The sequence below is a fragment of the Lontra canadensis genome, unplaced genomic scaffold (assembly GCF_010015895.1).
Source record: "Lontra canadensis isolate GAN:19392208 unplaced genomic scaffold, GSC_riverotter_1.0 scaffold104, whole genome shotgun sequence".
Lineage (NCBI taxonomy): Eukaryota > Metazoa > Chordata > Mammalia > Carnivora > Mustelidae > Lontra > Lontra canadensis.
The window spans coordinates 1001594-1029250 of NW_022631098.1; the positions used below are offsets into that span (position 1 = coordinate 1001594).

Here is a 27657-nt window from a genome sequence, read left to right on the forward strand (position 1 = left end):
ATGTACCATGAGCTATGCTGCATTTCTACATTTGTAGGAGCAAATTTCAATGTGGTTTACAGCCTGTGTGAAATCCACAGTTCTGAATGGACATCTTTGTTACCGTGCCCCACTTTGCCACTTTTTACGGACAACGATGAAACAAAGAGTGAGATCAACAAGAAATGAACCTGGGAAACATTTTTATTCAAAATGAAATTACACTCAGACACATCACGAAATGGGCTCATGAGTCAGTTTAACACCTTTCAACTTGCTTAATAATAAAATCAGGACAAATCCATCTGTCACAAAAACTATATTCAATTGTCATTAAAATAACACTCAGGAAAAAAGTCCAGGAGATTAAAATAAATCAAAATAATTATTTGGCCTTATGTAAGTCATTTTTCAAACAGTCTGTAGACCTCTGAATATGTAATACTTCTTGAACAGACATGGGGACAATTCATTTGCTCTTAAAAATAAAAATTAAAACTAGATGTGATGAAGTCAGTATGATTAGGAAGTAACTATCAGTCAGCTGGCATGTTCACTATAAGCTGAAAATAAACCCCCCATATCAGAAGAGCACTGAAGGAGTTCAGTTAAGAAGATAAAGAGGGGCGCCTGGGGGGCTCAGTTGTTAAGCGTCTGCCTTCAGGTCAGGTGATGATCCTGGGGTCTTAAAATCGAGCCTGCATCAGGCTACCTGCTCTGTGGGAAGTCTGCTTTTTCCTCTCCCTCTCCCCTGGCTTGTGTTCCCTTTCTCACTGTGTCTCTGTCAAATAAATAAATAAAATCTTAAAAAAAAAAAAAAAAGAAGATAAAGAATCTGAAGAAGTAATACTTTAAATTGGTCCCCCCTTTCCATGCTCTTTGACTGGAGAACTTGGGGGGCTGAGGTTTTGTGTTTTCCATTAGGGAACAGATTGATTCTTTCTCAGCTCAGTGCCCTCCCAGGCCCTCCGAGGCAAGGAGCAGCCGCAGGAAAGGAAATGCACTTAGGATGTGGCTACACAAATATCGTGATCTGGGTCAGAGTAAGGTGTCTCAGCACACTTGGAGAGGACAGTGGTGGAATGACCTAGAAAGGACAGCCTAGTAGTTAACCAGCTAAGACTGCCCATCATTTAACTTAAGTCGTCTTCCACTGCCACATGGAATGAGCTCAATAAAAATATTTTCCTTTTTCTTTTTCAAAATATTTTTTAAAGATCTTAGTTATTTATTTGTCAGAGAGAGCACAAGCTCACAAGCAGAGGGAGAATCAGGCTCCCCACTGAGCAGGGAGCCCAATGCTGGACACTATCCCAGGACCCTGGGATCATGACCTGAGCTGAAGGCAGACGCTTAACCCACTGAGCCACCCAAGCATCCCATTTTCCTTTATTCTTCCTAAGCATGAAGTAGTTAGGCTGGTTGATGAAACGAGAGCCACAGAAGAAACACACAGTAAAACCACACACATTTGGATTCTGAGGACTCCATCTAGGTTGTATTTTGTCTCCCCCTACCCTGTACCATTCACCAGAATCCAATACAGGCAAGGAAACAAAATTGAGTCCTTGCTTGATGCTATAATTTTTAGAAAATGAAATGTTCACTTTATCTCATATGAAGTTTCTGCTAGTATTTCCTCCTCTGGTACATAATACTCTCATTTGTTCGTTGAAGTATTTATTGCTTTCTCTTCACTCGCACTGTTCTGGGTGATAAGCATAAAAAGATAAAAGAAGATCCCCCTTCTCAGAGATACCACAGGATGGGGGTGGGGGGCAAGAACCGTGTGTGGAGACACTTCCAGCCCATACCCACCACGCAAGGTGGGCCCCATGCCTGCAGGCTGAGTCTGACTACAGACAGAGTTCTTACGAGATGAATTTCCAGGTTGTTTCCAATGTGCCTGGTATGCTTTCTGGGGGAAGCGTGTTGTTAATGACACACACTTTCCCACCATTGGGATGGTGAAGGTATCATAAGAAGATACACAAAATATTCAACGTGGTAGCTCATAACTGGGCATATTCAATTAATTCTTCAGACTTAAGGTAAAAGCAAACGTCCGATGATCAGGGATTTAGACTTGTGGGTGGTCTCTCTTTGTCCCCTCCCATTTCTAGTTGTTGTTCTTCCTCTCCATCGAGCTTTCTTCTCCCTTCTCCCTTCTGTTCTGTGGACTTACACTTCCTTCCAGGATCCTCTCTCCACTAGGTCTTCGTCTGTCCTGATGCCTGTCTCCCTCTCCCCGGGGCACTCTCCCCACTTCTGTCCTCATGGCATCTTTCTCTTTGCTTCCCCTTCCGAGGCATCACCCTCCACGTGTCCCATCAGAAATGGACCCTCTTCTTTTTGTCCATCTCTCTTTTTATGTCAACCGTGGAATCAGCCTATGTGCATACACACTCATAACATTACATATTATTTGCTGTATATAATAAATAGTGTTTTCATTTAACTCACAAAGAAGCTGAGTCAAACATCTCATATTCCTAGCTCAAAAATATAAAACATAAATAGGTTCTTGATCTATATGTGGCCATTAGTTGTTGTTTTTCTTTCTTTCCTTTTTTAAAAAAATCTCTGAATCAGCAGAGCCTGAGAAGAAAAAGTAACTGCTTACCTCCTGCCCCACAGAATACCAGCTCATAAAAGAAGCCCTAATGTACACTGTGAATAACTGCCCTGTTTTATGTTTTTCACCAGAAACATTTTCCCTTCCTTAATAAATGGGCGAACACAACTGGAGTTTTTGGAGCATTTCTCTACCATAAATGCATTTTTTACTCTAATTGGTAATAACATAATAATCCTCTTGATTTGTTTTTGTTCCATTACAATGATAAACTCAGGAGTTCACCATGACCCTCATTTGTTCATTTAGCAATGTGCAAAACTATACAGTCTTATGTAGAAGAAGATTTGTGGCAAACTGCATAAGTGGAAACATCCAAGTTTTTACTGCATCTCAAACTACACTAAAATTGAAATGAAAGAGCAGACTGCCATGAACTATTTTTAAAATCTATCAGATTTCAGAAATTGGTAAGCATCATAAAAAGGAGTATTTGACAGGGCAAAAGGGTTCAAAGTCATCCTTGGTCAGGTTCTATTAGACGAGTTGGGTTATTTTTATTTCTATACATAGATAGCTTTATAAAAATACTTTCCACTATCATCTATAATTAACTGAAAATTGAGTATGTCCAGCTCATATAACTGTACCTTCTTATATTTTTGCATATAAATATACTCAGGCCTTCCAAGACCATCACTGGCAGCTTACACGCAACGGTCAGGAATGAAGTCTGAATTTCAGCTCTCCTAACACGTAAGTAGGCAGAGTGACCCGGGTGCAGTTACCTCTACTTCCAAGCTTTGGTTTTTCTCTAAAATGTAGATGGAATGACAATGATGTAGATGAGGAGGGACCCTGAGCTAACCCATCACAACCACTGGGTGCCTGCCACCAGCAACGCAGTGTGCTGAGTATGTCACACACATGTTGTTATTAAAGTTTACGTTATCCTATTACCGTCCTCGTTGTTTAGACGAGATTTAGGGAAGTAAGGGATCTGCTCTGAATGCACAGGCTAATAAACAGCAGGGTCAGTATTTAAACCCAAGCTGGACGGGCCCCAGGGGGCATGCTCTCGGCCACTGGCGCAGCAGGATGGGTAAGGGTATCAGGTGGGGGTCTAGGGACAACAATAATTCTACACGCAAACCAACGTGAGGGCAAAATAACATTAAGATACCCACAACAGGAGAAAAGACAGAAGCTGCTGGAGAAAAGACAGGAGAAAAGACAGAAGCTGCTCTGGACACAGATTTCAGCAGCGACCTACACAAGCACAACGCAAGATCACTTCTAGATGTGGTTTCAGGTATTTCTGATCTGTGAGACAGGACTCACAAAAGCACAGGCAGAATGATACATCCTGGCATCCTGGTGGTTCTCAGAGAGTCACATTCCCTTTGAAGAACTGGATCCAGGAGATGGAAGAAAGGAAGGAAGGAGGTAGGGAAGGAAGGGAACTAGCAGACGCAGGGGCAGCCTGAGAAGCTTGCATGTCCTCATGGTCTTGAGATTCTCCAGCTCTCAAGGCCCCTCCAGAGAGACCACATGGCTGGAACCACCAGGAATAAGGATCTTGCCACCAGCGCCCTGCAGGAAGTACTTGTTTCCCACATGCAGGGAGAAAACCTCTTCTTTTGCACAAAGATACCAGGGCACCTCGCCTCTGGGAGCTTGTTCTTCCCCCTCAAGCAGCATTAACAAGAGCCAGTGGGAGCCCCAGACGCATTAAATAAATGCCACAGATGGGAAGAGCTCCATGCGAGCTCTGCAAATTACCCTGTCCTTGCAGTCACTGCCCAAGAAGTAGGCCAGGACCCGCCTGCTAAACGCAAATAGAGTGACCGCTTGTGAAAATAAAAAATTCTAACAGGCTCTGCTGTCTTCTCACCTAATAGCCAAACCATCTAGGCCGCAGTAGGAAGCCACACATCATAATGCAAACCAGGAAAAATCACATCTTGAATGAGAAAAGGCCACCAATCAATGCCACTGCTGAAATGGATCGGATATTGGAATTATCTGTCAAGAATTTTAAAGACCCCTTCGTAAAAATGCTTCGATGAGCAACACAAATTCTCTGGAGGATTACAAAAAATGAGACAATCTTAGTAAAGCAATCAAAGATACAATAATAACCAAATGTTCATCACAGAGCTAAAAAAAAAAAAAAAAACAACTGATGCTGCAAAAATAGAAAATTTGTGGAATGGGCTCAAAACGAGAGTAGACATGACGGGACAGAATCAGTGAATTTGAGGGTAGTTCAAGAGAATTTACTCAGTCTGAACAGAGAGAAAGTGGACCAACATACACAAATAAATAAATATAAACAGAGCCTCAGCGACCTGCAGAAGAATAACAAGAACAACAAAAATCCAACTTCATATCATGGGAGTCCCAGAAGGAAAGGAGGAAGAAGAGGACTGGAAAAAGCATTTGGAAACATAATGGCTGAAAAGTTCATACACACTATGGACTATGATGCCTCCATGAGAAAGGATGATTACCCAACTTTTGTATCACCATTGACGGGACTAGAGGAGATGATGCTGAGTGAAATAAGTCAAGCAGAGAGAGTCAAGTATCATATGGTTTCACTTACTTGTGGAGCATAAGGAATAACAGGAGGACAGGGGGAGATGGAGAGGAGAAGGGAGTTGAGGGAAATCGGAGGGGAAGACGAACCATGAGAGACTATGGACTCTGAAAAACAATCTGAGGGTTTTGAAGGGGCAGGAGGTGGGAGGTTGGGTGAGCCTGGTGGTGGGTATTATGGAGGGTACGTACTGCATAGAGCACTGGGTGTGGTGCATAAACAATGAATTCTAGTACACTGAAAAGTAATTAAAAAATTAAAAAATTTTTAAAAAGTCTCTAATTTGATGAACACTATAAATTCACAGGTTCAGTGAGCAATGTGAACTGCAGATAAGGTAATTGCAAAGAAACCCACTTCAATTCACACCCTAATTGAACTTCTGAAAACTAAATTCAAAGAAAATATCTTGCAAGCAGCCAGAGGGAAAGGGTACACTACTTGCAGGGAACTCAAATTTGAATGGAACCAGGTTTCTCATCTGGAAGGATGGAGACCAGAAGAAAAGAGCACACTTTTCTGAATGTCAGAAAAGAACAAGTGCCCATGTGAATTCTACTTCTGGGGAAACTATTTTTGAAGAACTTAGGAAAATAAACACATACACAGCTGAAGAAAAACTAAAAGTCTGTGTCCTAACAGACCTATCCTTAAAGAATGGCCAAAGAAAAATTTTCAGACAGAAAGATAATAAGAGAAGAAATCTTAGAGCATCAGGAAGGAAAAAAAAAAATCAAAACAAGAAAGACTAGAAATATGGGTAATTACCACAGAGCACCCTTCTCCTCTAAATTATACATAACGAATGAAACAAAAATTATAACAACATCTGCACTCATCCCAAGTGCCGTTATAAGAGAGAAGCACAGGGAGATTATATACAACACACACACACACACACACACACACACACACACACACACACCCCACAAGGCTGTGGAAGGAGGAACACAGGGAGTAACGTCACTACAAGACAAGAAACACCAAGACGTGCCAGCAGCCACCAGGAGTCAGAAGACTCAAGGAACAGATCTCTCCCAAACCCTCTGCAGAGACCATGGCCCTACCCACTCTGTGATTTCAGACTCAGACCTTCAGGACTGTGTAAGAATAAATTGTTTCACATTCTCAAGTCTGTGGTAATTGGTTACAGTAACCGTGAGACACTGCTACATATTGAAACAACCAAATCAACCAAAAGGATGTTACTGACAGATACAGACTGATTCCCCCTAACATGAACACGCACACATTTCTGTCAAGGACTCCTGGAACACACTCTAAGCCAGACCATATCCTGGGCCACATTAAAAAAACCCACCACAATACTCAGGTCACCATTTCAGGGTTGTGAGATCAAGCCCCGTCGTCAGGCTCCATGCTCAGTGGGTTCCCTGCTTGAGATTCCTTCCCTGTCGCTCTACCCCATCCCTGCTCACACACACTAAATAAATACATAATAAATACATAAATAAAATCCTTTTTAAAAATGTTTTTTAAATTGAAATTATACATAATATGTCCTACACGGAATAAAAGCAGAAATCAATAGCCATAAGACATATTTGCAGTGGCCCAAACTGGAAATAATCCAGATGTATTTTAGTGGGTAAATGGTTAAACTAACACAGAATACTATTTAGCAATGTAAAGACTATTCTACTGATGTATGCAAGATTGTGGATTAATCTATAGGGAATTATGCTAAGTGAAAAATTGTTCAGTTAATAAAATAGCAGAGTTCTCATTTTCCTGCTTTGCTTATTTTTATCATTCACTTGTTTATGCTTTCTTAGACTATAATTATCCAGGGGAATAAAGTATTTTGAAATAAAACCAATTTTCTCCCAGGAGGTTATTGGTTTTTCAAAATTCCAACCTACTATCTGCATTTGTAATAGCTACAATTTTTTAAAAATTGCAAAATTTGTCTTGATTGTCTCTGACAAGACTCCTTCAATGAATATTCTTCTTTAAAGAGGGAATATGGAAATTCTTAAGTACACTAAATATAAAAGAAATTAAAAGCATTCACTTATTTATCTGTTCATATGTTTTACAAATATTTACTTAATATCTATGACCTATCAGTACTATGCTACTCACTTTAAATATGCAGGAATTAAGCAGAACATCATTGCAGTTTTAGTGAATTAAACAGTAAATTAAATAGTAAAGTATATGTATCTGGGGAAATATTAACATCTGAGGCTAATTATGATACTTATTCTGTAGACTCAAATAAGATATAATAAAATTCATACTGTTTATTGATGAAATCAGCAAAAATAAAAAAAAATAACCCTTTGGACATTTTATCCTAGAATAGAAATGCTTAGTACATGAATGCTTGCTTTTTCCCCTCCATGTGTTTGTATTTACTTTCATTACTATTTTTGCCATCTCAAAACTTCATTCTACAAATGGATTTGAATTCTGTTTTGATAGATAAGCCAGTAAACCACATAACAAAGTCGATTTAATGTTCCATGATTAGATGACACTTTTCTTTTTAAATCACAGCAGGATTCATATAATATTTAAAGGAAATAGGTTTATGCTTCATAGTCGAAAGAAGTGCATCAGCAAATGTTTTGGGATTCTGTTGTGCAAATTTTCCAAATGTAAAAGGCTTATGTTCTGCTTTTGGATCCATTTTTTTTTAATTTAACGATTTCACACGATGTGGGGAATATGAAATTGACACATGGTTTTGAAGCCCCAGCGTGCAGAGCCTGCCTTTTCTCCCCAAGAGCGCAAATGATTTTATTTTTCATCACATTCACACAATCAGTAAATCACACGCATTCGAGGAACAGCACTGAGTCTTCCTTGCTTTAACACCCACAGTGAGCCTCACCTCTGGGGCACGTCTGTCACCACACTGCCCCTTTCACGTCGCATGGGAGATTTTGGTTACATTCCTAGATAACGATTTGATGAAACTACACTTTAGAAAGCTGAAGTAAATTTTTGGAATCACCACTAAAATATTCTGCAAAGATGGGAAATTCTATACTCTCTTTAAGGAAATGGTACAAAAATAATCCTGCATAAAGCACTAACACGTTGTTACATAAGGGTGAAAGAACCTCCCCATGGTAACACAGCACAAATTAATAAAATATATAAAATATATTGGCCATCCTTACCCAGCCCACTTAACATGAGAATATTCTGATAAGGCCTCAGGGGAAAAAAAAAAAAAACCCAAAACCTTAACTTCCAATTATTCAATTCTATGTTATTTATGTTTATGATGCGAGTGTGTGTGTGCATTTATGTGAAAATATTTGCTCTCCCATACCTCACTTCATTCTTACGAATCAGAGGTTGAACAGAAGATCAAGGGTGGCTGTTTTTAGTAAAAGAAATAGTGTTTTGCATTTTGACTCAGTTGCATTTAACACTGAAAAGAAATAACTGGGGTTTGTGCTTAGACTCAGGTTGGCAAAACCCGCTGTTACATACTGAGAATTGGGACTGTTGGAAAAGCAGAATTAAGGATATTGGCGTACAGAAGGAATTTCCTAATGCAATAACCGGGCAGTTGCCCAGTATAGAGCATATATCATGGCAAAACACATAGGGACAATGACAGAATCTAGTTTTTGTACAGATTATTGAAACCTTTATATAGAGGATTGCTATCCAGGAGATCTTTCTGAGATGATGACAAGAGGATGACCAAAGAACTAAATTTTAACTTTTACTTGATTTTCATTAATTTAAACTAAATTGCACATAGCCACATAAGGCTACTAGCTAATGTGTTGGACACCATGGCACTGAAGTAAAATTCATGCCTCTGAGGGGCGCCTGGGTGGCTCTGTGGTTAAGCATCTGCCTTTGGCTCAGGTCATGATCCCAGAGTCCTGGGATCAAGCCCACATCAGGCTCCCTGCTCGGCGGGAAGCCTGCTTCTCCCTCTCTCACTCCCCCTGCTTGTGTTCCCTCTCTCATTGTGCCTCCTTCAAATAATAAATAAAATAAAATAAAATAAAATAAAATAAAATAAAATAAAATAAAATAAAAAGTTCACGGCACCGAGACTCAGTCCATCACTTAGTCCATACACCATTTTTCGTCTCTTTGTGGGTAAGAAATGGATTGGTATTTGGGTCACAGAGAAGTTTTTGCTTTTAACAAGGTCACACAGAAGGTTCGAGAGAGTATTATGTGTAGGAACTTTACTCAGTACTAAAGACAGAACTGAGTTTAAGAGAATCAAGGTCTCTATCTTCAAGGAGCTTACACTCTATCAGAAGAGACACATGTTTTAAAAAAGAAAGAAGAAAGGATGGACAGGTTATGGAGAGCTGAGGACCCCCTCCTGCCACAGAACAAGTAGGTCATGATGAAAACACCCGCTGAGACAGTGCTGATCTCTTAGGAGAGCAGGAGAGGTTTCCAAGGATGCTCTCATGGACGCACACCAGAAAATGGAACAAGCAAATTGAAACAAAGGAAATAAGCAAGCCAACAACAAACTGAGGTGTTGAGCTGGATCCCTGAGAGGGGCAGAGAGAAGCTGCCCTCAGAGGCCAGAGGAGAGGGCACTGCTCTGGGGACTCTGAGACCTGGGGCGTGTGCTTAGGGAGCCTGATGACGCGCTCCAAGCGGAAGCCCCACTCTCAGAGAAGGCTGGCGTGGTCCTCAGTCACAGGCAGCTAACCGCTCCCCATCGAAGGCTCTCCAGACTCTCGACATGAAATGCTCAAGCAAAGGGCAACAGCATGGAAACAATGAACAAAGAGTCGGATCTCCAGGATTCTCAGGTTCAGAACCTATAGGTACAACATACGTATAAGTAAGGATATGATCTGAAAGACAAGCACGCCCCTAGAGACTGTAAGGACTGAACGAGCAGTTAAAAACCCAGCGTAGCTCATGATAGGAATGAGAATAGCATTTACCCCAAACCCTTGTAATGAGACAGAAAATCCCACAGACCATGTTGAGCACAATATTTGGCACAAAACAGCCTTCAGTAACTGCCAGGGAACCTCACTGTGATTCTGATCCTGCCTCAAAGGTCCTAAATCAGAACCCCCAGTGTTTGGGCTCAGAAACTGATTTTTTTTTTTTTTTTTTTAACAAGACCTAGATGTGATTCTGAAAACTGGTTAGACTTGGGAACTATAGTCTCAAAAGTCATCTTGTCCAATCCATCCATCTCGAGCAAGTAAATGAAGAAAAGGACACATGGGGAGGACAGCTCGCGTGAGGGCGCCGGGCACAGCGGTGAACGGGCAAGGACTCGAACCAGAGTGTTCAACATACACGGATAGTCTTGCCGGGGATAGTCAGTGCCAGAAGATGTGTTCTGGATAAAGCAGAAAGGAACGGGACATTCAGGGACTAGGACATCAAGAAGCCCACAAGTACATTAATCGAAGGCGAATCACAAGCAATTTCAACAAACGCTCTAGGCAGTACTTGTTTCGACAACTTCATGAATGATTTCCCTCCACTTTTGTGGCACCGTTAAAGACATGAAGGGGCTCGCTTACATTTTTTTCCATTGGGACAGCACCGCACTTTACAAGAACAATGTTTGCTTAGTTGTCTAGTTTAGAGAATTGAGTTTTCCGGGTGTACTCTTAATGTCTGCCGTCAATCTGCTTGACAAAGCCTACTTGTGACCCAGGAATATCTCTTAATGATCCCTTGGAATTGTACAAGGTTCAAAGTGTTTCTGCAGACACTGCTGCATTTTGCTGACAGTGGAAGGAGTGCACAATCCAGGTTACTATAATAAGGAAAGCTGAGACCAGGGAGGCCTCAGTCCAGGGATCGCACAGTAGGTAGGGAACCCTGACAGGAGCTTGGATGGCCAGACCGATGGTCTTTCCATACATAGTGTGGAGCAATGGATGAAAGGAGTGAGACCTCTGAAATGAAAAATAATAGTTTAGAGCCTAGTTCCACCACTTGCTGGCTGAGTAACCACAGACAGATCACAAGGCCCCTCAGGGCCATAGCAACCTTATCTGTAAGACAGGAGTAATAACAATTCTAATGGAATAGCATTAGAATGAAGTTTAAATGAGGTAATATGCATAAAGAGCCTAGCCTAGTACCCACAGAAGCATGCACTCAGTGATTATTATTATATTAGTGCTACTCTTGTTATGAAGCATTATGACAATGGTAATGATGATGGGCCTCGAGACACACTACAAATAAGAAATGATAATGCAATTATTTTTAAGAAATTATGATGAGAATACATTTCATGAAGCAATACTGAATAGGCATGGGATATGGGTTAAAATTACATCCCTTTATTCACTGTAGCATTTTTAGTAACAGTAAAAAACATAGTACACAACATAAATGTCTGTAATAGATTTCTACCTAAATGAGTTATGTCCCATCAATTAAAAGTTTCACAAATCACACAAAATGCTACCACAGTTAAAATATCGCAATGAAGGTTGACTGCACTGACAAAATTTCTCAGACATGCATAATCAGTATTTGTCTTTGTTAACATCACCAGGAACGTGACCAATGTGTAAGAATTCCTTGCCTAGTTAACAGCATTCAATTGAAGAAGCATGCCTTGGAGGCTGTTTAAGACAGTGAAAAGCACAGATGTTGGCATACAGCAAAGGAAGTGTTCAAGGTAAAGGAAGGCAAGTTCCAAGGCCCAGAGAGAAGAGAGAGCACAGCATGTTGAGGGCACTCAAGAAGGTCCAGACTGATCACAGCAGAGCACAAAAGGGTCTAGCCAGGTCAAGGCCATGCAAGTGAGTCATGACCACTGGAATGTGAGCCTAGCCATGTGATTCTCCAGTCCTACCTCTCCCGGCTCCTCTGTAACCATGGAGGACACACGTCTAAGATGGTGGAAGAAGAAGAAGCCTGAGTTTTGAAGTCTCTCTTGTAATCCGGCTGCTCAGATACCTACCCCACCCCAAGACCTCTGATGGGAGCAAGAAATCAATCTTCACTGTGTCAGGGAGTGGTATTTGAAGATTGTCACAGTGTTATTCACCTTGACTACACCAAGTCTTGGTAAAAGATCACCCATCGGGGCATCTGGGTGGCTCAGTGGGTTAAAGCCTCTGCCTTCGGCTCAGGTCTTGATCTCAGGGTCCTGGGATCAAGCCCCACGTCGAGCTCTCTGCTCAGCGGGGAGCCTGCTTCTCCCTCTCTCTCTGCCCGCCTCTCTGCCTACTTGTGATCTCTCTCTGTCAAATCAATAAAATCTTTAAAAAAAAAAAAAAGATCACCCATCTCCGCTCTGTCTGGAGTTACACCACCTTCATTCTATGACCTTGGAGAAAAGAGTCCATGATGGTTCTTTCCCACCCAACCTGATTTTATTCACTATCAGTCTAGTAAATATCACTCCCTCTTCAAGGTTCTACACCATAAGTGAATTACAAGAAGAGTCTAGAGATTAATACATAGTTCAATTTATAATTCTGAATCCAAAGCTTTGCATAAAGGACTAACCTATGGCTGGTGTTATGCTTACCCAACATGGATCATAAATTGCCATCAATTTTTGAACTCTTTAAAACAAGATCACATGTGTATCTTTCATTCCAGTGAGATGATATCAAAGCCTTTCAAGTATATGATAAATAAGTGAAATGAGTTCTTAGATATGAATGTTTACAGTATATAAATTAAAACATTGTTTGGGAGATATTGAGGGGATAGTTCCTTGAAAAATAAAAATCTCCAGGGCAAACTATGGATTGGAGACTATTTCTTTTTGTTTTATTTTTTTTATTTTTTTATTTTTTGTTTTATTTTTTGTTTTTTTGTTTTTTATATATATATATATATATATATAAAAATTTAAATATAAATTTAAATATAAATTTAAATATAAAAATAAATAAATATATATATATACATATATATGTATATGTATATATATATATTTATTTATTTTTATATTTAAATTTATTATCTGATTTGATTTTACAGTTATCTAGTTAATATGACCAAGTGTAAGACTGGAGACAGAAGAAGGCTAAGTGATGTGCCCCAGGTATGTGGCCAAGGAAACACAGAGATGGGACTAGAACATGGGTGTCCCTGTGTTTGGCATGCTTTTTCCCTGAATCTTCCACTATCACCAGAAACAGGACTTCAAAACACTGCGTGTTTACACGTGTGTGGGAAACCCTTGGGAAAATCTCTTATTCAAGGCCCAAGAATCTCTCCATGGTCATGTAATGTTTGTTCAAACATTTTCCTTCTCTTGGAAGGAGACGGCATGACCAGAATGTCACTCCACGTCTTTAAAATGGAAATAATGGATGAACCTCTGTAGTAGGATTGCTATTTGGGTGCATACTGGCTAATATTTGCCAAATACCCAGAAAAGTCACTGGCACATAATGGACATTATACATTCATTAAATAAAGACCTCCTGGCTCCCAATGGGCTATCTGCAGTCCTTGAACCCTTTTGCTCGTCATCTCCTATTGTCCTACACCTGTGAAGCTTTAATCACAATGAATTACTGATTGCATTGGCTCATGAGCGCTACTGTAACATGGTACTGCTGATCTGAGGGGCTTGCACAACAGAAGCTGAGTGTCCCAGAGTTCTGGAACCCAGAACTGCACACCCAAGGCCCTGCCACTCTACATGCCTCTCTCCTAGCTTCTGGTAGAGCCTTAGCTTAGAGTAGCATGACCCTCATCCTTAAGTGGTATCCTCCTTGTCCATCTCTGTCTCCAAACTTTTCTCTTTTTTTTAAAGATTTTTATTTATTTATTTGACAGACGTCACAAGTAGGCAGAGAGGCAGGCAGAGAGAGAGGAGGAAGCAGGCTCCCCGCTGAGCAGAGAGCCCGATGTGGGGCTCGATCCCAGGACCCTGAGATCATAACCTGAGCCAAAGGCAGAGGCTTTAACCCACTGAGCCACCCAGGCACCCCCAAACTTTTCTATCTTTATGTCCATCTCTGTGTGTATGTCCATCTCTGGGTCCAAACTTTTTTGTGTCTTTAAGGACATCAGTTATACTGGATTAAGGCCACCCTAATGACCTCACTTTAACTCGATTATTTCTGTAAGGACTCCATCTCCAAATACAGTCACATTCTGAGGCGCCGGGGGTGAGGCCTCTAACTCTTCTTTTATGGAGGACACATCTGACCCCATAACACCAACTTCCTAAACAATCTGTTCCCCTAACCATGGGAGTGTTCCAGCTGTGACATGTCAGACCAGGTTCTAAGGCTCATTAGTAAAGTGCTCAGAACCAGTAAGTTCCTCTACCCATCTGTTATCTCAGCCCCATGATACTTTACTCCTCTTGCCATGTTTACTGCTCTCCGCAGCCCTTACCATCCTCCCACACTGTCTTCCTACTCCTCCTTGTTTACGTCTGTCTTGAGAACAGAATGCAAGATCTATAGTACAGAGACTTCTAAGTGTAATTTCCTGTGTTTTCTACCACATGAGATAGTACGTGCCATATAGTGAGCAATCTACAAATACCAACAAAATTATTAAATAAATTGACATGAAAGGAATCGTGCATAAATGGATAAAAATTTCTATTACCTAATGGAAGAATGGATGTAAGACATTTTTGGCCTGACTTCACAGATCTCAGGTTTCTCAATGGACCAACTTCCTTTTTTCACTTCCTTTGAACATTCCAAAGCATATTAAAATAAGGTGAATAGAAATTTCAAGAAGACTTATCCACTAGTAGTCTCCTAGTCTCCCAGTGGCCTAGCTATTTCTTCTGTAGAACAGGAACATTTCAAATATTTTATTAATACAATATTTTGGGTTATATCCAAAAGGCACAAGCTAGAAAGAATTGGGATAAGTAACAAAACTGGACAAATTAAAATGCCAAATTAGTGCATGTTTGTTCGAAAATATTCTGGTTTGTCTCATTTATGTTGACTGAACTATTTTGGTAATTCCCATGTTGCTACTGGGCTACAATGATCTATCACTCAGCTGCCAGCAGCAGGCCAATTTTGAGGTTCTAAAAGAGTATCTTGAGAAGAAAAAAAACGTAGATCCTGTACAAAACATAATTTTCATAACATTGCTTAAAGAAGTAGGTGAAGTAAAGCTCCAAGGGGCCTCAGTGAAAATAAAAGCCATCATCTTGAGCTAAAATCTTCACTGTGAACTACATGTGCAAAATAAGGAAAAAGTAGCAGGTGGGCAAACACCAACACTGGCACCAAGGTCTGGAGATGCAGCTTTCCATTAGCAGCAGGGATGGGGGGTGGAACCTGAGATGCTTGGCTTATACCAGAGACCCTCAAAGGGGTTCCAATGGTCCCAGTCTGCCATGGCCCCACGGTGCCTGTGGAAGCACACAAACCTTCTCTCATATGGAACACACACTGCATTCAGGCTTCAAGTTCCTCCTCACAATAAAATAATGTCCAACAGAAGGTAAGAGTCAACAATCACAAAATCTTCAGGGAAACTAATCACTAGAAATGAGACTTGGAAGAAACACATGAGCAAATGAAAAATAGATTTAGACCACCCAGGACATCAGATACTGAAATCTCAGACTTAGTCTTACAAAACAGGTATGAAATGTTTAAAGAAATAAAGGGTAGCATCACAACCGTGCAATGAGAGATGACCAAAACTGACTAGGATGGTTTAAAAAAAGAAAAAAATATAAGGTTTATAATTGAAAAATACAATGGTTGAAATTTAAACAAAACCAAAGGGCAGATGGGTGAAAGGGAGTATGAGATGCCACCCCCAAAAGTCGATAAACTAGAACTGGAATACAGACCTGAAAATTCTGCAACATGTCACATGGGGAGACACAAAGATAGGAAATACGGAAGACAGATCAAGGGATATTTAAGGAAAAAATGTGAAAAATCAAACTAACTCTAGCCAGAGTACCTGGAGGAGAGACTAGAAAAGAAGTAAAGGTAATATTTGTAGCACTAATGATTGTGAATCTACTAACAAATGGAAAACATCAACCCACATTACCAAGCACAATATCCATCCAGAAATTAAAATACAAGGAAATCCAGAACTAGACACTTGTAATGAACCTACAGGATACCCAGCTTTGACAAAGACTGTAAGAGTAAAGAGAAATCTGCAAATGAAGGAGATAATAGGAGACAGAGACAATACAATAATATTTCAGATGGACTGAGAAACACTGTCATCCTAGAATGGTACATTCAGAAAAAGCTATATTCTAAAAATGCTAATGAGATAAACACAAGCCAACAGCATTTATGAACTAACACACACACACACACACACACACACACAATATATCAATATTGGGGGAAAAAAAAGGAAAACAAATCCAGAAGGATGATCTACGATGGAAAAACATATGGTGAACAAAAAGGAGGTAAATCTAAAAAAATACATGGTCTATGAAATAGGACATGAAATGTTTATAGAAATTGTAGTGTGCTACTTTTGTACAAGCAACCAAGATGATTTCATTTTTTACTGGATAAGCTTAAGAAACAATGATGTAATGAAAAATGTTTTATAAACCATATAGGTAATTTAAAAAGATCAATTATTATGGATGAGAAAAATAGAGTGAAAAATCAAGGCATGTAAATTTGCAATCATTGCTACCTTACAATTCTTTCTTCCTTGTGAAATAAATAGTATATAAATAAATAACCCCCAGGGCATTCTCAGTTTCTTCCTAAGAAACCTACCTCTGTTATTTTTTTGGAATAGTTAAGGTTGTGGTCATTTTCCTTTTGTAGAACATGCAGTCTAGACACTATTCCCAGGATCCAATCTCACTGCACACTCTGCATCCTTAGTTCCACCATGCCCCTGACAAAACCAAACCCCTCTGTTCTAAGCACATATGCTATCCTTATAATTTATTTGCAGACAAAATGTGCTTTTCTCTAATCCTACCTCGGCTCAGTCCTATGCTTTCGGAGAGATGCTTTTCAAATGTCCCTTTCTCTAGGAAATCGTTCCTGGCCACCAACCCTACCCACTCAGGTAGAAACAACCCCTCTTACATCAGAAGCAGAATGGTTTCGCTCAAGCTTCTCGTTTGGAACTTAGCTCATTCTCTCTTACAATGACTCCTGATGTCTCATCTCCCTATTAGACTCTATGCTTGTTGAAAACAAGATCTGCTTAAGAGTAAACATTAAGAACAGAGCCTAACATAGGACTTTACATAGAGTAGGATTTCAATATTTGTGGAATGAATAAATGTGTGAATTTATGAAACGAAAACATCTATAAAACAAGGAAAATTTCATGGACAATATGAGAGGGATCAATCACTTGCAAACTATATAGACTGTGTATGTATTTATAATTATATACTCATTATTATATTTAGCTAATAACTAATGGACCAACAAGATTCTATCTTTATAAGCAAACAGAGACCCTGAGCAAAAGGTCTAATCTATTATAAACTATGTATTAGAGAAATACCATATTTGGCAAGATCAGGGCCTATTATATACTTTTTCTGTGCTCTTCATGATGTGAAAAACATCTGCTGTAAAATAATTTAAAATGAGCTACTGAATCCATAAGGCTTGAAAAATAAGATACCATAAGCTGGTTAAGAAATTATTCCTCCTAACATGAACAGACATTTCTGCAAAGAAGACATCTGGATGGCCAACAGGACACATGAAAAAGTGCTCCACATCACTCAGTATCAGGGAAATACAAATCAAAACCACAGTGAGATACCACCTCACACCAGTCAGAACGGCTAAAATTAACAAGTCAGGAAATGACAGATGCTGGTGAAGATGCGGAGAAAGGGGAACCCTCCAACATTGTTGGTAGGAATGCCAGCTGGTGCAGCCACTCTGGAAAACAGCATGGAGGTTCCTCAAAAAGTTAAAAAAAATATATACAGCTACCTTATAACCCAGCAATTACACTACTGGGTAGTGCACCTCAATGTTTACAGCAGCAATATCCACAACAGCCAAACTATGGAAAGAGCCTAGATGTTCACCAACAGATGAATGGGTAAAGAAGATGTGGTATGTATATGTATGTGTGTGTGTGTGTGTGTGTGTGTGTGTGTATAATGGAATACTATGCAGTCATCAGTAAACCCGAGATTTTGCCATTTGCAATGATGGGATGGTACTAGAGGTTATTATGCTGAGCGAAATAAGTCAATCAGAGAAAGAAAATTATCATATGATCTCACTGATATGAGGAATTTGGAGAAATAAGACGGAGGATCACAGGGGAAGGGAGGGAAAAATGAAATAAGATAGAACCAGAGAGGGAGAGAAACCATAAGAGACTCTTAATCTGGGATGCCTGGGTGGCTCAACTGGTTGGGCGACTGCCCTCAGCTCAGGTCATGATCCTGGAGTGTCAGGATCGAGTCCCGCATCGGACTCCCAGCTCAGCAGGGAGTCTGCTTCTCCCTCTGACTCTTCTCCCTGTTGTGCTCTCTCATTTTCTCTCTTTCAAATAAATAAATAAAATCTTGGGGAAAAAAAGAGAGAGAGAGACTTTTAATCTTAGGAAACAAACCAAGGGTTGCTGGAGGGGGCATAGTAGGAGGGATGGGGTGGCTGGGTGATGGACATTGGGGAGGGTATGTGTAATGGAGAGACAGATAGATAGACAGATAAATCATTTCTTCTGTGGTGAAACTGAGACCATCATACATTGCTAGTGGGAATGTGAAATGGTGCAGCTACCATGGAAAACCACCAGGCAGTTTCCCAAATGCTTAAGTAGAGTTCCTTATGACCCAGTGATTCTACCCCTAGGCAGAGACACAAGAGAACAGAAAACATGTCTACACAAAAACCTGTACACAAATGCTCACAGCAGCATTATTAATCATTGTCAAAATATGGGAACCACACAAATGTCCATCAACCAGAGAATGGATAAAGAAAGCCCCTTTGTATGGGGCTTACCATACAAAGGAATAATATTTAGCCCTAAAAAGGAACAAAGTGCTGATACCCACCACAACATGGATTAACCTCAAAAAACAGTAAGCTGACTATGGAAACCAGGCACAAGGGCCACATATTGTATAATCCCTTTACAATCTGTAGTCCTGGCAAGTAGAGTCACAGTTTCCAGGTGCTGGGTGGCTTTGGGAACGGATTTTGGTGGGCATGAAGGACCTTTCTGGGGGTCACAGGGATGTTGTAAAACTAGATTTTGGTTGTATTCCTTAACCTTGAAAATAAATTTAAAATCACTGAATAGTGAAGAGGAAGAAGAAAGAAAAGAGGAGGAGGAGAAGGAAATCATTCCTTCATTCGTGCCCACACACATGTAGACTCATGTATCTGAAAATAGCATTTTACCTCTCATCTGCAACATCAATGACAGTCTTGGTACTGAAAGAAATAAAGTGTTATTGATTGTGTTATTTATTTTCCTGGGTCAGACGCCATCAGGACTACTCTAGTGGTAGAAGAAAACTCTTGGAAAAGTAAGACAGAGACAAAGATCACTGTCAGGATCTGTAACACTTCTGATGGTACTCTTGTGATGGACTTTTACAGTAAGAATTTCTATGAAATAATAGTGTCTGAATAGATGATTCTAGCTCAAGAGAGACTCTATGTCCTTTTCAGTTGGCTAGCACTCAGAGAAATACATATTGGCCATAAGGTATCTTGTCCAGAAGGCAAAGAGACTGCACTGTTATGAATGTGTCCAGTGCCTGAGGTGGGTGATGAACGACCCTGAAGGTGAGCTCTATTACTGAAAAAGAGAAGAATTTTCAAGGATAAGCATAAAACACACACACACAGGCATGACATTTGCTAATTGTCAACCTGATTTGACGATACTTTTGTTATCCTACTTTGGCAATAACAAATTAAACAAGGTTCTATCTTCCTAAGACTGTTAATAAAGAACCCTGTCATAAATTGCCTTTAAAGAGATATTCTTAGGTTGATGTACAGCAAAATAGGACAGAAATTTCAGAACAATTCAGCTATTTCCCTACATCAAGAGAAAAAATTACATGTGGGGAAAGTTTTGAGAAAAATGCCTTTCTGTCCTTATTTTTCAGAAAAACCTCCAGTAGAAAACGAATTCAAGTCTTAGCTGAAGTGGTAATAGTAAGCCCAATATTTTATACTCATAATTTTCCCATTTGATCAAGTGATTCACTAATTATCATATTTCATAGCTCCACATGGCTTTATAGTCCCTTCACGTCTAAGAGATTATCTTCAGTCTGTTAAATATGGCAGAATCTCTGTTCTTTCCAAGCCTTCTTAATTTGTGATCTGTTCTGGCTGGAGCACCCCACACTGCCTTCTCTCCAATGCCCACACACATGCTTACCTCTGCTGCTTCCCTCAGCCATCCTTCTCCATCGCTACCCCCCGTTACCCGGCTGACTTCCTTTTCCTACTTCAGATCTCAAATGCCTCAAGATGTCTTCTTCTGGATCTCCCATCTAAATGACATGTATCTTTTATAAAGTCCCAAAGAATCCTCTGTTTCTCTTTTCACCATACTTGAACCATAACTATTATTAATCTTCCCAATGAGATTATAAGTTCCATGTCGATAGGGACCATATCGCTTTTGACTCGTTGTTTTTGTAAACTTTAGTCACAAAGATATCGTTTGGTATTCAACACATGCTTAATAAGTACTAGCTGAATAAATGCAACTAAATATATACTTTATGTATATTCTAGATGTATTTTGTATTTTTAACCTATATTGTAGCCTTTAGATGGGGTCCATGTTTTGACCTGAGTGTCTTTAATAGTACCTATCAAACAGCACGCATTTAATACAGATTAACATCATTCTGTTTTTTTTTAAACTTTTCAAAGCAGAAGTATCAGAAGTATAAAAACTTTTCAAAGCACTTCTTCAAAGTACGCATCCTGCTACATCTCACTTTTTCCTAGAAAATTCCTCTTGCTGTTTAATATACATTCGTGTTATACAGTGTATAACATATACTCATATACCTATCTGTGTACAAATATGTATGCAAACAAGCAAAACAAACCTTTCCATTACAATTTTATTCTATTTCCTGTTATCCGACGTACAAATCCAATCATCTAAGCTACTGTGTTGGCCATTCTAAATGTGCTCTCTCTGGAATCACTCACTAACCTTCTGTACCTTGCTCCGTGCCCCAGGAGGCTGAGTTATATGGACTCCATCAGTTGGCTCTACAGAAGCACTCTGGTTTCCAGTTGGGTTTGGCCAATGGTAGCCACCAGGAGGTGAGTAAGAGAGGAGAAAAAGTGTAGTTTATCTATTCTTCTGGTCTGCTCCATGCTGATGTGTGGTTTGGCAGTTGTTGTACCCTTCCTGTAGTGGCCTCCTCCTGCAGTTGAAGCTCCCCCAAGGCACTTTTCCATTCCTTCCTCCATCAAGATTAGGAACGTCAATGGTTGCCACCACTGCTAGTCATTGGGCACTTCACCGTCTCTTATTGGTTCTCTTGACTCCTCCCACAACTCTGTAAGTACTCCTTCTATCAGAAAGCCTTGTCCATTATCTCAGTTGAGTATGTCATTAAGTTTCCACTGCACCCTTGACTGACAGACTCCCACGCATAAAGACCATCACATAGTACCTCCTTGAAACAATGTTGTGGAATGGACAGAGCACTGCCCTACTTGTGAAGCCAAGTACAACTCTGCAATCTTGACTCCAAGACTCTAAAAATGGCATGACATCCATCACTACTTGTTCTTGCCCAGTGGTCCTCCAGCTGAGGACTGGTCAGTGTGGTGTACCAAAGGACAAAGAAGTACCATCAATCTCTGTGGGTTAACTCGAGTAGTTAGTTTTCAAATGGAGTTCTAGGAGTCTCTAGAGCTGGGCTTCTCAAACTCCACTGTGAAACCTACCACACTTGTACCTGTTAGAAAGCAGACTCTGACTCACGGAATCCCGCAGAGGTTTGAGACTCCTCATTCCTCACTAGCTTCTAAGGTTTTGTGTTTCCAACCAGCTGCTGCTGCTCCTGCCACTTCTGGACCACATTCTGAGGGTCAATTCCCTTCAGTGTCTGTGGTTATGACTCCAATGGGTCTCGGAAGTATGGGAGAACCTGGGAGAAAGGACTTCTTTCCCTAAAATCTTTACTTTCAACTCTTTTATATAGTAGGTTTCCAAATAAGATTTCATTCTGGAAGGGGGGGGGGTGACTCTTATTCTTTAAATATTTATGAACTACTATAATACTAGCCTGATGCTCACTTTGCAAGTGACGTCAAGAGGTAAGATGATTTACTCGAAGTCATAGCTAACTGGTGACAGATACTCCACTGGAATTTAGGTCCTGACACTACAGCCAGTTAGTCTTACCATTTTACTGACTGCTTACCATTTTACTGACTGATTTTTTTTTTCTTCTCTTTTTCTTATTTCTATTTTTGAATGTTATGGTGCTTTAGAAATTGTGAGAAAAATCTATTCATGTTTACATGGGTTGTTGAGTCCCAGTATGACTAAGCCCATCTGAGGGCACTGAGAACTTTCCAGGGAAAGGAGTGTAGCACTGAGTCACCATCTTATAATCCTGTCAGAGGGCACTCAAGGGAACTACCTGCTTATAAGGGTGGATATTGGTCTAGGTAATGTTTGCAAATGCAAAGAAAAATATAGCGTTTATGTTTCAAATTTGGCTGACCTTACTTTTCTTCTGTATTCTGGAATATGTGGACATAAATATTTTTAGGCTCAGGACCCCATGTTGTCTGCTATTCTGCTTTGATTCTCTAAAACTTGTGCTTTCCTGAAAACAGAGGAACAGGTGGGGCGCCTGGGTGGCTCAGTGGGTTAAAGCCTCTGCCTTCGGCTCAGGTCATGATCTCAGGGTCCTGGGATCGAGCCCCACGTCAGGCTCTCTGCTCAGCGGGGAGCCTGCTTCCTCCTCTCTCTCTGCCTGCCTCTCTGCCTACCTGTGATCTCTGTCAAACAAATAAAAAACAAAACAACAACAACAACAACAACAAAAACAGAGGAACAGGAAACATTTCCAAAGGGTTTCTTTCTAACTTTTTACACGATATATGTATTTTTGTATTAGGAATATGTGCAAAACCCAAGGAATGTTCATCACCAGAGAAATTCAATAGTTTGTATTATCAATATTTATTCATATTCATCTTCAATTTGGCCATTTTCAATAGATACCAGAATTGAAACTTGATTCTGATCTGAAGCCTTGACATGGTTGGTTTTATGCTTTTCATCCACGATCTGTGACTCACCACTCTTGATTAATAACCCTTCAAAATATTTACATTCTGTTTCTGGTGTCTCATTACCAGTATTTACAAGCTTGAAATCCACTTTTCAACCCCATGGCTAAAGCAGGACCATGAAAACCAAGCTTGGACTTTTTTGATCTTTTGCAGTATTGTGACTATAAATAATAAGTATAAAAAATAAACCATGTTTTGCTCACTATCCTGCCACCCAGCAGAGGCTGTAATGTCCTTCTGCGAATGGGCCTGCCAAGACTGAGGTGACAGGGCTTGCTATGCTACAAAGGATAAGCTGGAGGACATTATCCGGAACAGCACCTTCATCTTCTCTAAATGACGCAATCACAGTGGTCCTTCCGCCTGAGCCTTTCAAATGAGTGAACTTTATGACACTAGCTTTCAAGTTACCTTTCAGGTAGGCATGCCAAGAAAAAAGATTTCACAGAAGGAAGAGACAATCCTGGCCATCAGGCAGTTTGCCTGTGTTCACGGTCCTATCTCCCTCCACCTCTACATGTCCAACTTCCGCTCATCTTTTGAGCTGGAGTTACTTCTTCCCCTAACGGTTCCCAATCCCAGCTGCATCTTAACGTCTCCTAGAGAAACATTCAGGTGTCAGTGTCTGGGGTCCACGGTCCACACCACACCAAGGACATGAGCGAGCAGCTCGCTTGTGTTTCATGGAGGCAATGTTCTCTTCTTACTTACAAGAGCCAAACAGAACAAAACACAACGACAACAACAAAAACTTGAGGCAGATGTTTTCTCAAATACAATCTCCATTTCCCCACAACGAATCAGCCTCTGAGTCCTTAGGGTGTTGGTCTCCCTTCTCTCTTGGGATGGCTTTAATATTTGGCACATGGTATTTCTTCACTTTTTATTTGAAGGAAGATAAACATATCTAAGCCTTAGCACCAGAGAAATACATGCTATGTCGATTGTCTCTGTTTTCCTTGAAGACTATTTACATGCTGGTTGAAATCCCGTCCCATGTTGGGAGTTAGAGCACAAGTTACCGGAAGGGCACGTTATCTGTGTTCCCGGTGCGTAGCGGACATCTATCAGTACTTACGTCTTTTCTATTAAAGATCTCATACTAATCCACTAGACAGAAAAAAGCAGCTCAGCATATTTGGGGCAGTCAGAGACACTTCTTAATGAGGTCACAGTTATGCTTAAAAGACTAGGAGGCAGAATTAGAAAATTGCCATTGTACCACAGCCAACCTAATAATGGATTCAGGCGAGCATCATTAATGAATTTAAATCCACTGAGCAAAAGTTTGTTGGAGAACAGGATATGTTCACGTGGTGCACAGTGTCACCCCACAAAAATCTTGTTGATTACCACGTAAAAGTTACCTTTACAATGGAGAGATCTAGCAGCCAAAGCCTTAACCTAGTGATCTAAGTTAATATTACAAAGAATGGGATAAACCGATATTATGGGCCTCCTGGTCTGATACAATAGGAAGTACGCAGTATCGCCTAGCCAGTATTTCTTACCCTGAAAAAAGAGCGAAAGAGAGACAAGCCAAGTAACAGACTCTACAGGACAGAGAACACACTGACAGTGACCAGAGGGGAGGTGGGTGAGGGGGATGGGGGAACAGGTGGTGGGGATGAAGGAGTGACGTGTGGGTTGGAATAATATGTAAGTACTGAGTCACTGTATTGTACACCTGAGCCTAACATTACATCATATGTCAATTATGGTGGAATTAAAATAAAAATAACGTTAAATAAACAAAAAAAAGGGTTCTGTGGTTTTAATATACTCAGATAATGCTGTGAAAGCATTTTAACTGGTCTTTAAAAAAAAACAAAAAACAAAATTGACATGATAATTAAAAAACAACCAACCAAAAAACATCTTTAACCTAATCCTACTCATGAGGAAACAACAAGAAAAATTCAGATCATAGAACTTCTGAAAGTATGTTATAGTCATACGGGTCTTTTTTATTTATTTTAAGATTCTATTTATTTATTTGAGAGCAAGAGAGGAGAGAATGAGCAGGAGGAGGGGGAGAGAGAGAAGCAGGCTCCCCACTGAGCAGGGAGCCTGATGTGGGGCTTGATCCCAGGACCCCGGGATCATGACCCGAGCCGAAGGCAGCCACTCAACTAACTGACTGAGCCACCCAGGCATCCCCACGTAGTCTGTTTAGAATAAAGGTGGCTAAAAAAACATGAAAACCAAATATGACATATAATGCTCAATTGGATTCTAGGGGAAATAAAATTGGGAGGACAACTGGGGAAATTGAATATAAACTCTATTTTAGATAATATACTTTCCAAGTTAAACTTTGGGGGTTTGACAATGGTATTGCAACTGTGTAGTTGAAACTTGGCCCTGGGAGAGAGATGCTAAAATCCTAGGGATTGGGTGGTGGGACTGAAACTCAAATACTAAAGAAGTAAAACTATCTGCGGACGACATGATATCACATAATGGAAAACCCTGACGATTCCATCTCCAAACTGTCAGAACTAAAAAACAAATTCAGTCAAGTTGCAGGATACAAAAATCAATGCACAAAAATCTGTGTGTTTCTTTACACTAGTAATGAATTATGGAAAAGAGAAATTAAGAAAACAGTCCCATTTACTATTGCAATAAAAAAGAATGAAATACCAAGGAATACATTTAACCAAGGTGAAAGGCCTATATATTAAAAAACTACCAGACATTAAAGAAAGAAATTAAAGAGGATGCAAATAGGAAGATATTCCATGCTAACGGACTAGAAAAATTAATATTGTTAAAATGTCCATACTACCCAAAGCAATCTACAAATTCAGTGCAACCCCTGTCAAAATTCCAATGGTATTTTTCACAGAAATAAGACAAACAATCCTAAAAATTGTATGGATGCCAAAAAGACCCAAAGAGCCAAAGCAATAGTAAGAAGGAAGAACAAAACTGGACGCACTACACTCCTATTTCAAACTATTATATATATTATGAAACCATAGTATTAAGAGTTGGTGGCATAGGGCAGGGCTCTTAGACCAAGCAGCTTGGGTGCAGGTAATCAGCTCCCTTTCCCGCCCCCTCCTTCCTCACAGGTTCTTGGAGGACCACAGAGCATCGGACCCTGATGCGGGTGCATTGCCTTGGACTGTCCCACCCTTCTCCTCTATCTTCTGGGTGCTCCTGTGCCCAGATAGCCCTGAAGGGCAAGGTCGGGGGCTGGACTGGACTCTATCCCGGCATCTTTGTGTTGAAATCTCCCAGGTTTCTCATGGTTCTGTTTGTTTTCCAAGACTGGGTTTTGTTTTGTTTTGTTTAAATATTTTATTTACTTATTTGACAGAGAGAGAGAGCACAAGTAGGCCTAGAAGCAGGCAGAGGGAGAGGGAGAAGCAGGCTCCCCGCTGAGCAGAGAGCCTGATGTGGGGCTCGATCCCAGGACCCTGAGATCATGACCTGAGCCAAAGTCAGAGGCTTAACTCACTGAGCCACCCAGGCGCCCCACCAAGACTGGGTTTTGAGGTTTATGTCTTGCATGATCTGCCAGACACAGAGGAACTGGAGCAGATGCTGAAGGGAGAGATGCAGGTTCCAGAAAACCCTCTCTCTAAGGACTGTCTCATAGACAATGTTGACAGGATAGTAGATAAGGAGAAGACTCATACAGAAAGGTCATCAAAACAGAAAGCAGCTCTCTAGTCTTTGCCAATTTGTACATATCTGGATCAGACAGTTATGCCTATTTTGTTAACGGGAACTTCTGGGCTTGCAAAAGGAAGACCACCAAATCCCACTGAATTCCTAGCATTCTATCTTTTTTTTTTTTTTTAAATAAGGCACAGAAACAAGATGGGATCGGGAGGGAGACAAACCATAAGAAACTCTTAATCTCACAAAACAAACTGAGGGTTGTTGGGGTAAGGGGGGTACGGAGAGGGTGGCTGGGTTATGGACATTGGGGAGGGTGTGTGCTATGGTGAGTGCTGTGAAGTGTGTAAGCCTGACGATTCACAGACCTGTACCCCTGGGGCAAATGATACATTGTATGTTAATAAAAATTATTAAAAAAATAAATAAAAACAAGGCACAGTTTGAAGATCGAAACTGACTTATTGGTAAGAATGGAAAATTTTGGTTCCTACTGTAGATTTACATGAGTAAGAGGCAGCTTTCATTACCACAAGTTTTCCCTCTTTTGGAAGTATAAACCTTTCAGGACATAGGACTTATTTACAGAACTGCAGAAGAACACATAGTTTCCTTATTTTCATTTAATCACCATATTTACTTAATGAGTGTATTCTGTATGATTTTTT

General features: G+C 40.3%; 1 protein-coding gene and 1 pseudogene across 2 annotated transcripts in view; one reads left to right on the top strand and one right to left on the bottom strand.

Annotated features, from left to right (window-relative positions):
• On the top strand, nucleotides 1–27449 carry LOC116855539 (annotated as a pseudogene).
• Nucleotides 1–27657, bottom strand: part of GUCY1A2 (guanylate cyclase 1 soluble subunit alpha 2) — a 308505-nt gene that overhangs the window by 124090 nt on the left and 156758 nt on the right. The gene's annotated exons all lie outside the window — the stretch shown is intronic.